At 44.0% G+C, this 13,721-nt stretch overlaps 1 protein-coding gene and 1 pseudogene across 2 annotated transcripts in view; both read left to right on the top strand.

Moving 5' to 3' along the window:
• LOC143989512 (uncharacterized) overlaps nt 1-13,721 on the top strand; it is an 84,100-nt pseudogene that overhangs the window by 48,688 nt on the left and 21,691 nt on the right. Inside the window, exon 10 of the transcript XR_013277040.1 lies at nt 5,523-6,623. The product of XR_013277040.1 is annotated as an uncharacterized LOC143989512 (transcript). The remainder of the gene's footprint in view (nt 1-5,522; nt 6,624-13,721) is intronic.
• The window catches only part of LOC143989468 (uncharacterized), a 109,271-nt gene that overhangs the window by 8,963 nt on the left and 86,587 nt on the right, over nt 1-13,721 (top strand). The gene's annotated exons all lie outside the window — the stretch shown is intronic.

Consider the following 13,721-nt stretch of genomic DNA (forward strand, 5'->3'; position numbering starts at 1 on the left):
GGGAGGACTCTTCAAAAGAAGGCCATGTATGGGTTGGCTTCTTAGCAAGAGGCCGAGGGACCTAAGTGAATCCAGTCTTGTGGGTATCGCCAAACTGGCTGAAAGATCCAGGTATCACACAAGTGTTCTACAAGTGTTAGTTTCCTGAATGTTCTACAACAACGTCTGTGGCAGAGACTTGTTCCTGAGTTAAGCACCTTGTTGGCTGCTAGGCCTTGTGAGAGAGGGACTGTCCAACTTGAGTGATCATCCAGCTGTGAATGGCTATTCTCTGGATGCAGTCATAGTAAGCAAGTCCTTCATTATTGACTTTGACACTAAGAGTACCTGAACTTTCCTCCTAACCCTCTGATCCTATACTAAGAGACTGTTCGTTAACTACGTTTTTTGCAAATAAAAATCCCTTTATGCGGATCTGTCGTCAGTCTCTAAAGTTGCTGGGCATCTACCACGGGAAACCCCTAGACACAAATCGAGGAGAACAAGGTAACGGTAAGCCCAATCAAACCAGCAGCTCCTTCAGGGGTTAGTGCTACAATAATCTGTTATCATATTATCATGACTGTGTGCTTTAATTTTCAGTGGATTCCTGGATTGCAACCGGTGCGATTTTTAGTGTAAAAAGACAATAATCCGCACTCACCAGCTCCCTCTCCCCTTAAGGGGTTAATGCGCCTCCACAGTGTAAGCCCCTGTGTCGCTATGCAGAGCTGGTCCAGTTAATATCCAGTTGTGATCCAAAGATTTCCTCATTAAAAGCAAGATGAGGCAAACATAGTGTAATCCAGTTTTTTAAAACACTTTATTAAGTAAAAAAGAAAGCTACTCACACATTAGAGGTTAAAAATACGTTTCAATGGATGTGGGTTACAGCGTGTTTTGAATTCACCGCCGCCGCCGCTATGCGAGAGTGTATTCACCTTAGGCCACACCCTACGCGTTTCGTCATCGGGCGTCTGCAGAAAAATCGCACCGGTTGCAATCCAGGAATCCACTGAAAATTAAAGCACACAGTCACCTTTGTTATAGAAGAACTTTTATTGGAGCTGTATTGTCCTTTTTGCCTTTTGTGCCGTTGGACTTTCATATCAACTAAAAAATGCATGTTATAATTTAGCGACTTTGTAATCGCACAAGGACAGAAAATGTATATACTATGGCACTTTAATTAGCACGCAGCACTTTTTTGCAGTAGCTTTTGTCATCATTGTTAATAAGGCACTTTTTTGCATGTTTAGCACTTTAGCATCTTTGCACTTTTGATAAATCGCAATAAGTGAATTTAACGTTTATATGTGCAGTAGGTCTTTTCACTAATTTTTTTCTATGCATATGGCTAGGGATTTATATATGTAGAATATCCACTTGATGTTTCTCATACAATATTGGTTTCTTTTCATTTTTGTACATCATTTTATGTGAGACGTTTTTTGAGAGATATTGTCACGTAGGCACTTTTCAGTTACACCTTTTTATAAATATTTTTTTCACATAAAAACAAAATGTAAATTATTAGCAGGTGAGCCTGCAGTAGGTGTAATTAATAGTAGGTGAGCGCCGTTACTACCACCTCTGGCACATATTCACGTCTTTTCACCTTCTGGGTGAATTTATATGGTAGTGGCAGCCCCTTTTTCTTAATCTTAGGGTTCTAATTCTGTTGTTCACTTATAGTATTATAATTTTATTTCACATTTAGGGTCCATAGCGCACCTACCCCCCTTTTTTCTTATAATTATCAGACTATAGCCACTGTATTCCAGCCCAAATTGCATATTACTTACTGTTTAAAGAAACTTTAAAAAACGTGTTTCCAGGGGTAAGGCAGCGCCATCTTAAGTATTGTTTTCTGAGTCCACAGTGAAGTGTATTTCTGCCCTTACATCGAGCACTTCCTGTACTGTTAACCAAGCCTCCTTCTCAATCCAATGTTTCTATGGCAACCCTGCTTCCCTGTTCATAGCTTACTTGTTTTATTTCATAGTATTTACTTGTGCTGATTACCTAGTGTTTGCCTGTATGAGTCCTATCAGCTTCAGCTGATAAGACTGCAGTTATTTCTGTCCCATGCCCTGCTTTACTCTGTATGTGAGGTCACATGGGGGGTAGGAGGAAGCTATGAGTGATTAGCAGCCTCCTGGGAGTTCAGTTTTGTGTGCCGTAGGAAGTCCTGATAACAGATAGATAAGACAATGAGTGTGCCGTTGTTCTGGCAGATAGTGTCCTGCCATCATACAGCGTCCGCCCCGTACTGCGCATGTGCAGTACGGAGCAGACGAAGCTTTGGAAAATCTCGGAAGCTGAACGGCGCCTGCGCCGTGAGTGGAGGTGGTAGCCCCACCATCCAAGCGCACATAGGGTTGTGAATATTAGAGGGCTCCTCGCGGGCGAGCTTCGCTCACCACGCTTCGGACTAGGCCTCGCTGCGCTCGGCTCTTTTATATTCCTGCTCTATGTCCACTTGGATGGTGGGGCTAGAACCCGGACTCACGGCACAGGCGCCGTTCATCCTCGGCAATTTTCAGAATCTGTGTTGTTGTGTACTGCGCATGCGCAGTAAACAGCGGACACTATCTGATGGGGGACCTTATATGATAGGACACTGTAAATCAGGGGAGATCTGGGCATGCTCAGTGACTTCATTCTAAAGAACAAAAAGGATTACAACAATACTAAGCAAGTAAGGAGATATCTACAAGCCGTGTTCATTATGCTGATTTACATGGGACAAAGTCATGGGGGAGGGTTTACAACCACTTTAAAGGTACAACATATACAAAACAAGGCAAATATATAAAAAATACAAATAGATCATTTATTAGAAATAAACAGGATAAAAGTAAGAGCTACAGTTGCAATCATAGTTCTGGGTATAACACACATCACAACCCTAACCACTGAAAGAACTGAAGTCACATACAGATTGTTCTCATGTCCTAAAATTTCAACATGTTTTGCCGGAACGGCTTCATCTGGAAAAGGCCGAGAATATCCAGTAGATAAGTATAAAATGACAAGACATGCACAACCTTAGGTGTGTAAAAGAGAAAAACATAACAATTAATATATAGCAATACAAGTAATAAATACAGTATAAATATACATGCATGGCTATCCACTCCCATAAAAAAAGGGGTGTGGCTAGGCCCACTCTCACATGTCCCCCCTTGTCTCCTACCTGCGTACATAAACCGGTCCAAATGTGCCAGGTTTCTCGTAGGGAGGGATGTGGTTTTTAAGATGTCACTAGCAGATAAGGAAGCTGCAATGCCTGCAATATATACATTACACAGCAAAAAAAAATGAATCAAATTGGGGATGAAGAGAGCACAAGTCCATAGGACACCACCTAAACGGACTGTACTCGCCATAAACCCATATCATGACTAATATGATAATCTCTGCACAGACGGTGGGCCACAAAGAGCCTTAATACCGTTTCCCTACGTAATTCAGACTCCACCATCTAGGAATCTGCAAAAGCATATAAACAAAAGTCAAATATTTTATTATAAAAAATAAATATACTAACGGCCATCTTCAATTTTTAAATGCACTTCTCACCTCAATACATCCTACTGTAAGCCCCTGTACACACGGTCGGAGGTTCCGACAACCAAATCCGTCGGATTTTGTCCGACGGATCTTGTCCAAAACTGTTGCATACACACGGTCGGACAAAGTTGACGGAAAATCCGATCTTTCAGAACGTGATGACGTAATTTGGTTAGGACGGGACTACGTTCAGGCTAGTAGCCAATAGCTTTGATGTAGGAATTTGATCTGAGCATGCGTGGCACTTTGTCCGATCGGAATTCTCTACACATGAACGGAGTATATCCAATCGGAGCAGTTTGTCGGAAAATATTTCCAGCAAGTTGGAAAATTTGGTCCGACGGATATTCCGATGGAAACAGTCCGATGCATACCACACACAGTCGGAATATCCGACAAACCGCTCCGATCGGACACATTCCGACGGAATCTCCGACCGTGTGTACAAGGGCTAAGACTGCTCCAAGCTCCCCCCCCCCCCCCCAGGGAACATCCAAACTGAGGGGATGCACTGGGGTAGTAAGGAATCAGAGGTCCCAGTTCAGGGGGGGGGAGACCGCTAAAGTGAATCTGTACGGCAAGGGAAAATTCCACCTAGATAAACAACCAAGGATCCATCAAAGCCCCAATACTCGCCACTCCTAACGCGCACAAATAGAAAGAAGAAAATACCTTGCACCGCCTCCATTTATCGCATGAGCTCCCAGATAACCCAAAACAACTTACACAGTGTGTACTATTTATATCCCTCCCCGTGGCACCGAAAAACGGCGTGTGACGTCACGCCGCAATGACGTCACGCGGACGCAAAAAGGGGATCGTGGACTAACACCCGGAACCGGAAATGATGACGACATCCGGTACACATCAACCCAGAAGTGATGACAACATCCAGGAAAGCAGTGACCCACAGCTTGAACATGCCGTGCAGACACTATTGGACAGCGGGACTAGCCCGCTGTCCAATAACATTTTGAAGCGAGTCCAGGAAGCCGTGAATGATTGAGAACCCCAAGGCGGACCTGCAACGAGACAGCATCCCCACTAGGGCAATACTAATCCAGGGATCTGAACTAGGATCAGTATTGCCCTAGGGAGGACTCTTCTCAATTTTTTTGCGGTCCATTACTTTCGGGGATGTTGGTACCTTTTTTATATGTTATGTTTGATTTTTGTTGCTGACCTCTCTTCTCCCCACATGTGCTTTGAATTTTATATCTGATGATTTGATTGGAGCACAGACCTTTTACATGTTGATAATAATGTGATAACATCCTCAAACTTTGGAACAGAAAGTGATAATGAGGGAGGAGTCAATATCCCAATGATGGGGGTCTTCAGGATCAGTCCAGTCTTCATCTTGGTTGTTCTCCCCCCATCCTCACTCTCTGACCTCTGGTGGGGCTCAGCCCCGCTGTTATTCATGACTAAATCATGGACTAAATAAGGAAGTGCAGGACTTCTTGTGTTGGGAAGATGGCAATGAGTGATAGAGGGGGAGGGGACACTCGTCCTATAATCCCCTCATCACTGTCACTCCTATAAAAGACAGTTCTCGTTGTTTCCTCACTCTCTGACTAAGGTCCATGAATAAAGAAATGATCTGGTAGGAGATCAGAGGACCCATTTACTAGTTACCTTGAGGGGGGAATTGTAAGACCCTCAGAGACAAAGCTGCCTGATGTGGGCGGAGTCCTGGTTTAGGGGAACCAATCAGCTCATGTCTAGTAATAATCTTTGTATTTCTATTTTAGTAGATGGACGGGAGATGAGGAAAACCTCAGAGGATTGTCTCACTTTGTCTCCAGACTGTAAAGTAGAAGATGAGGACATCACACAGTATAGTCCAGGAGAAAACCCGACTACCTCAAATGTCCATCCGGCACCACACAGTGTAGATGGACAATGGTATTTATTTTTTATTAAGGAACCTCAGACTGTGAAGGAAAGTGTGGTTCTCCCAACAGATAAGCGGTTTTCCTGTACTGAGTGCGGGAAGGGTTTCCATTTTAAATCGAATCTTAATGTGCATAAAAGATCTCACACAAATGATAAGCCACATTGCTGCCCTGAGTGTGGGAAATGTTTTTCAAAGACATCAAATTTCTACAGACATCAAAGATCCCACACGGTGAAAAAGCCATATTCTTGTTCTGAGTGCGGGAGATGTTTTTCAAAGAAATGCAATCTTTTTACACATCAGAGACTGCACACGGGAGAAAAACCATATTCCTGTTCTGAGTGTGGAAAATGCTTTGTACAAAAATCCAGACTTGCCCTACATCAAAAGTCTCACACAGGAGAGAAGCCATTTTCCTGTTCTGAGTGCGGGAAATGTTTTGTGCAAAAATCAGCTCTTGTCTCACATCAGAGGTCTCACACGGGTGAGAAGCCATATTCTTGTCCTGAGTGCGGGAAATGTTTTTCAGAGAAGTCCCATCTTTACAGACATCAGAAATCTCACACAGGGGAGAAGCAATATTCCTGTCCTGAGTGCGGGAAATGTTTTTCATGGAAGTCCCATCTTTACAGACATCAGAGATTGCACACGGGGCAGAAGACACTTTCCTGTTCTGAGTGCGGGAAATTCTTTTTAGACAAGTCTAATCTTTCTATTCATCAGAGATCACACACGGGTGAGAAGCCGTATTCCTGTTCCGAGTGTGGCAAATGTTTTTCAGTGAAGGCCTCTCTTTACACACATCAGAGGTTGCACACGGGCGAGAAGCCGTATTCTTGTCCTGAGTGCGGAAAATGTTTTTCGGTGAAGTCGTCCCTTCGCAAACATCAGAGATTGCACACGGGGGACAAGCTGCATTCCTGTTCTGAGTGTGGGAAATGTTTTTCACAGAAGTCCACTTTTCACAGACATCAGAGATTGCATGCGGTGGAAAAGTTGTATCCCTGTCCTGAGTGAGGGAAATGTTTTGAGCGGAAGGCAAATCTGCAGAGACATCAGAGGTCTCACACGGGGGAGAAGCCGTATTCCTGTCCTGAGTGCGGGAAATGTTTTTCACAAAAGTCCCATCTGTGCAAACATCGGAGAATACACATGAAGGAGAAGCCACGTTCCTATCCTGAGTGAGGGAATTGTTCCTCACTGAAGTCCTGTCTTCCTGTACATCAGGGACCCCACACAACCCTCGAGGTGTATTAGTGCCTTGAGTGTGGGAAATGTCTTCTATATGAATGTTGCTGGACATCACAGCTCTCATGTGGGGAAGAAGCACACCCTGATATACACCTCAGATATACTCCATGGCTGATCTTCATCATGGAAGAAACAGTTGATAAGGAGATCAGAGATCACCAAAGACATGGATGAAGTGTTGTACCGTGTTGGCCATTGATGGCAGGAGAACAATAAAAATGGAGTCATTACCTTTCATTGGCTGAGTACATTTTTAGGTGTAAGATTTCACAAACACTTAGAAGTCTGTTTATAATAAATTAGTTGGAGCCATGTCTATCGAAGGAAACTAAAGGGTCTGTTTATTAAACATTTGTTGGACGAATGTGATAAGCAATGATCCAGTTGTGACAAATTCTGGCTGTTTTTTCTTTTTTTTTTTCATACAGTAATTTCTTATGAACATCAGCTCCATCTAGTGGCTATAATCCGCTATTGCAGTATTTTTCCCAATTTGAGGTATTTCAGTACAAATACCACTAGAAGGCGCTGAGGATCGTAGGAAATAATTCTATTAAATAAAATAGGGGCTTTGCAACAAGTCTTTTGCAACAGCTGGGGGGCCGCCAGTTTGAGACCCCTGCTCTAGCATGAGTGCTAGAATTAGAGTAGGTCTGTTAGGGCAGGCAAAATATAGTTAGCTCAGGGCTAAGCCTGAGCTGTGTAATCTGGGTCAGGGTTAACTTTAGGTCAGGGCTGGGTGACTCATCTGGCAGCTCTCTGGCACTTCCCCCTGGTCTGGAAGTTTGTAGAAACTTCCAGAGCTGGAGGGCGGGAGTGAGGAGGGGCTGCAATGAATATTTATGAGGGCCTCAGCCAGTGCCCAGTAAAATGGCTGGCAGTTAGCAGGCCACCTCATAAATAGGCATGAGTCATGCCAGCAGGGTAGTATGATGGAAGGTGGAGATGCAGTGCTGAGGAGACTGTAGGTGGCCCTTGAAGGAGCCCCCTATTCTGGGGGGGGGGTGACCTCGGGCCAGGGCTCGGGTGCTGGAAGGTCCTTTCTATGATACACAGGAGGAGGCTTTCCTGGAGGCACAGGAGCAAGGAGTGAGGACAGCAGGAGCAGGTCAGTACATCTTGTAGATCTCCTGAGAGTCAGCCGGGTGGGCTGGTAAGTGTCAGTCTGGAGCAGTGTTTCTCAACTCCAGTCCTCAAGGCGCCTCAACAGGTCATGTTTTCAGGATTTCCCTCAGATGAAACAGCTGTGGTAATTACTAAGGCGCTGAAACTGATCAAATTACTTGTGCAAAATAATGGAGAGCCTGAAAACATGACATGTTGGGGCGCCTTGAGGACTGGAGTTGGTCTGGAGGACAGTGGGGAGAAGTTAACCTGAAGGGGCAGCTGCAGTCAGGTGGGTTGGCAGTGCCAGAAGAGGTGGTACTGGGATCAGTAGCCACAGGAGTGATGTAAGCTGGACACTAAATTTCTACTACACACCTAAGAGTCCATTCACACAGGGGCAACGCGACTTCCAGCGAGACTTTGGGAGGCAACTTGGACACGACTTGAGTATGAATCACAGCGCGACTTGAGGCAACTTACAAGGCAACTTGAAGTTGCCTCCAGGACAGGGGACTTAATCACCCCATGTGGGAGGAAGGGGTTGCCTAGAAAACTATTTTTACTTCCTGGAAAGTTGCTTGGAGGCAACTTCCACTGGAGGCAATTTCCATTGAAATCAATGGGTACAAGTTGCCTAGAAGTCGGATTGAAGTAGTACGGGAACCTTTTCTGAAGTCAGAGCGACTTCAGTAGTGTGCATTAAGACGGATCCATTCACTTACTTTGATTTTATCATGTTGTGCGACTTGAAGCAACTTGGGACGACTTCAAGTCGGATCCAAAGTTGCCCCTGTGTGAATGGACTCTAAGCCCTTGTACACACGGTCGGACATTCCGACGGAAAATGTCCGATCGGACTGCGTTGTCAGATAATCCGACCGTGTGTGGGCTCCATCGGACTGTTTCCGTCAGAATATCCGATGGACAAAGTTTTAGAGCTGGGCTATAAAACTTTCCGACAACATGATCCGATCTGACCTTGTCCGATTGTGTTTAGAGAATTCCGATCGGATAAAGTGCCACGCATGCTCAGATCAAATTCCTAGACCAAAGCTATTGGCTACTAGCCTGAACGTAGTCCCGTCGTAACGAAATAACGTCATCACGTTCTGAATGATCGGATTTTCTAACAACTTTGTCCGACTGTGTGTATACAACAGTTTTGGACAAAATCCGACGGATTTGGTTGTCGGAATGTCCGATGTGTACAAGGGCTTAGGGTTCCTGCCCGTAATGGGCCGTTGCTTCATCTGAGTGACGGTCAGGTATACACAGTGTGCTGGAGGAAGAAGAGGGGCTGTATATAGAGACTGTATATAGGAAGAGATGTCCCTGAAGTTGTTGAATTCAAATGGGCACCCCGTAATCTCCCATTCCTATCCAAGTTATTACCCTCAATAAAACAAAGTCGAGGACTGCTCTCTGACTCGAGTGTACTTGTAAAAATAAGGTGTGCCTGGCTGCGCAGGGTGGGGTATCCCAGTTGCTTGCGGCTTCTTAGGGGGTGCGCTACACAGGTAACAGATTAGGTTCTGTTTTTGGTAAGGCAAAGCAGCTCTGTAAATCCTAATATAAGTGAGGTGGTAGATCGCGGACCGACCCAAAAAGGTCAGACTATTGCAAACCACAGAAAGCGGGTTCACATTGACGGACAGAGCAGCTGATTTGTCGAAAAAAAAGAGGTAAAAGCTGAATTCCAGGTATTTTTTATTTTTTTTTGCATTGATCTAGCTTGGATTCATTTAAAGCGGGAGTCCGCCGTTTTTTTTTTTTAAAGCCAGCAGCTACAAATACTGCAGCTGCTTTTAAAATAAGGACACTTACCCGACCAGCGCGCCCGCGATGTCGGCACCCGAAGCCGATCTCTCGATCGTCTCTCGGGTGCTGCCGCCGCCATCTTGGGTATGGGAATCAGGAAGTGGAGCCCTGCGGCTTCATTTCCTGGTTCCCTACTGCGCATGCGCGAGTCGCTCTGCGCAATAAGGATGGTCCCCGCTGTCTCTGGGATCCGTGTGTTTCCCAGCAGACAGAGGGGGACCTTCGGAAAGGGGCGTAGATATCTGCGGAAAGGGGCGTATATTCTGCAGATATCTATGCCGGAAGTGGGTGCAGATACCTGTACTGTACAGGTACCTGCACCCCCCCTCCCCCCTGAAAGGTGCCAATTGTGGCGCCGGAGGGGGGGAGGGTTCCAATGAGCGGAAGCTCCACTTTAGGGTGGACCTCTGCTTTAAAGCAGAACTTCACCCTCTCAGTCCACACGGAGACTCATTTTAGTTCTTTTGCTGCTAACATTGGCAAAAAGATAGGAAATATTTATCATATTTACGTGTTTTAAACTTGTGTTTTTTTTTTTTTGTTTTTTTTTTTACATTTTTCCAGTTACCTCCTGGTTTCCAGGTCTAGACAAATAATGTCATACATCCCAGGAGTCTTCAGAAGGGGAGGAGGATTTTTCTTAGCTAAGCACACCCTGCTGCCTGCATGGCTGAGCTAAGGGCAGATAGATTCCAGGAAGCAAATGCAATTTTTTTTTAACAAAGAACCTAGAGAATAAAATGGGGTTGTTGCAATTTTTATGTCACCTGGTATTATTTTTCAAACGCATTTTTTTATTTATTTTTATTTTTATTTTTTTAAATACACTTCAATCAATTTTAGTGCACACAATATAATACCAAATTAAATGTTTGGGGATGTTCTGGTCCTCGATCATCTCTATTGTAAGGCAGGTGGATTGGATAGGAGAGCCTGGGAAGGTGGTGGAAGGCAGCAGGAGGGGGTGGGAACTAGAGGTCGTCCAATATGGGTTATTTTGTGTCCGATGCCGATATATAGAAATTGCGGTGGCCGATATATGATGCCGATTTTTTTAAAAATAATTTTGGGCCGATATGTTAGGCCGATTTTTATTTTTTTTTCCTTCATCTCATAAAATATAACAGTTAGACACCTTTCAAACTAGGGCGTTTTTCAGGCGCTTTTGGGCTAAAAATAGTGCCTGTAAAGTGCGTGCAAAATGGCTCCCCTGCAGTCTGTGTGGAAGCCCCGAGTGCTGTCACAATGAGGAGATGCGCTGGCAGGACATTAAAAAAAGTCCTGCAAGCAGCATCTTTGGAGTGGTGTATACCGCTCCTCCACCACTCCTGCCCATTGAAATGAATGGGCACCACTGCCGAAGCGCCTGCAATGCGATTTGGCAGCGGCGCTTCACAAGCGCATTTAACCCCTTTCTCGGCCGCTAGCTGGGTTATTAGTTTCCCTGCTAGCAGCTGAATAGCGCCGCTAAAATGACGCTAAAGCGCCGCTAAAACTAGCAGCGTTTTACCGCCAACGCCCGCCCACTCCAGTGTGAAAGCAGCCTTAAGTAATAAGTGATACAGAAAATTTCTTACATTTAAACATATATTAAACAAAACAAACCTCCAATCTGTTCACTTGTACGTATAATTTATATTAAAAAAATATATATATATATATTAAATACACAAAACAGGTAATTAAAACTTTTGGACGAAAAAAAATGGGCTAACTTTACTGTTTTTTTTTTTTTTTTTAAATCATTAGTGTATTTTTTCCCAAAAAATTGCGCTTGAAAGACCACTGTGCAAATAACGTGTGACAAAAAATATTGCAACAACCGCTATTTTATTCCCTAGGGTCTCTGCTATAAATATATATATATATATATATATATATATATATATATGTGTGTGTGTGTAATTTTTGGGGGTTCCAAGTGATTTTCTAGCAGAAAATACGGGATTTTTACTTGTAAGCAACAAGTGTCAGAAAAGATTTAGTCTTTAAATCGTTAAACTGAGAACTCCTACACACCAAGTTCAGTTCATTGAATAAGAAGAAACATTGTATCTCTTTGGTCTTTTCTTGGCAGACTGCCCAGAGAGGAGAAGTCGCTCCACGGAAGACTTCAGGCAGCTTGCATTGACTTCTATTACAGAAGTCATTTGCAAGTCGTGCTGAAGATATAATCGGCCTTTTTCATCAGCACAATCGGACGATGCTGATTAATTAAAAAAACGCCAAATATCGGTCGACCTCTAGTGGCAACCCCTTCTGCCACCTATAAAAATGATTTAGTGGCTAATTAGCCCTTGGGTTGCTTTTACAAAAACAGTCAGTGGCCATCACAAATCAGTACTAGGATGATGCCTACGGCTGCCGTTATAGCCACCCAAAGGCCTGCAATGTACCAGTACATCACTGGGGCTGAAGTGGTTGAAGCTTATGAAGCCTTGGTGGATAAAACACCAGTATGCTGCCCCTACGGGGCATAGAATTTTCCCAACCATTCTCTATGGACGTTTTATATTTAGTTCACATGCTGCCATCTAGTGACCCTTTGTGGTAATGCACTTTTTTCCCATGTTCTTTTTCCCTTATGTTTTGACACACTTCCTTTGTATGTAATGCTCCACCCTTTTTCCTGTGATTGTACTTCCTGTGTCATGGATACTGCTACAAGCCACATGTAGCAGGGCACATGTATTCTGCATTGTAAGTGTAGCGGATGACATTTTGGACAAAATGTCACTCGTGTAAATTTTGTTTTTGCCTCAGAACCATAGGGGTTCTGAGGGTTAATTATGTAAGTTAACCTTGACATCAGTTTGGCTGGGCTGTGTTGGAGGTTCTGCTTGGTCATGTGTACAGTGAGGTGCACATGACAATTCAGAACCAGGCCTGGTTGGACGTTTTGGGTATGAGCCCTCTCGAAACCAATCAGTGGGTGTGCCAGGCCCCGCTGAGGAGTCTGGGAAGGGGCACTTAAGATGTGGAGGTCACGTGTTCAGGAGAGGAGTTTGTGAGGCCCGTGTGGTCTGTTCTGGTTCCAGGACCGGGGTAGCCCTGTGAGGGGTCCCAGTCACGGGGTGTTCAACATCCCGCAACATTTTTATGTTGGTTACCCCCAATAGACCCGCCTGATCTGGAGTAAGGATTCGTCTGTTCCTGAGTCTCGGAACCGGCTGGTCTGAGGCACAGTAACTGAGGGAGGATTCAAGGTGTCCGGGTGTGCTCTCGGCCTGGAGGGTGTAGCCTTATGAGTTTATGTGAAATCTCCATTAATACCTGTACAACATTGTAATTAGAAATATATTTCCATTAGATTTAAATATATATTTAAAGTATTGAGTGTTTGTGTTGGTGTTACTGTAATTGGTTCAACTTCAAAGCTTGGCCTTTTGTTTTCCATGATAACATCTCACCTGGGAAGTAAACAACAGCTTTTGTTGACTCATCCAATCAGGCTGTTCCCAATATACATTGACTAGGTACAGTGACCAATTAGGGAAAATTAGATTAGCCACACTACAGGAAGTAGGGGGGATATAATGCTTTGTGAGCAAGCCAAGTCACTCTGGTAGGGGAGCACACGGCAGTCACCATGGGCTGACCTGAAGTTAACAGGTAATCTAACTCTGAACTTGCACCTTATATTGTATTGTAAATACGATTCTGTGAGTAATTTGTAAATATCATGTAAGCCAGGGGACCTACACTGTATATTGTGATGTACATACTGTCTGGTGTGTAATTTGTATATATTATGTAACCCTATAAATAAATGTGTATTGCTGATTGAACTATCTCTTTTGTACAAGATCTCTCAGATCTAGATATGTATATGTCCATACTACTACAATGATTGAGGGGTATGCACATAATCATAAATACTAGTCAACAAATGGCGACCGACGAAGGGACAGGAAAAATTGGTGGTCTCTTTCAGCAATATCTCAAGGGGTTGCAATATCTACAAAAGGCACACTATGAAAGGGTTTTTCATCTGAATGCTAAAAAGTAACATTGGGTGATCTAGGTGCTCAATATAGAAATGGGCTATAAAAAAATAGCTGTGTTGTACAGTGTGTAATCATTAGGAAGC

The sequence above is a fragment of the Lithobates pipiens genome, unplaced genomic scaffold (genome assembly GCF_037356315.1).
Source record: "Lithobates pipiens isolate NorthernLeopardFrog02 unplaced genomic scaffold, aLitPip1_a1.2 Scaffold_18, whole genome shotgun sequence".
Taxonomy (NCBI): domain Eukaryota; kingdom Metazoa; phylum Chordata; class Amphibia; order Anura; family Ranidae; genus Lithobates; species Lithobates pipiens.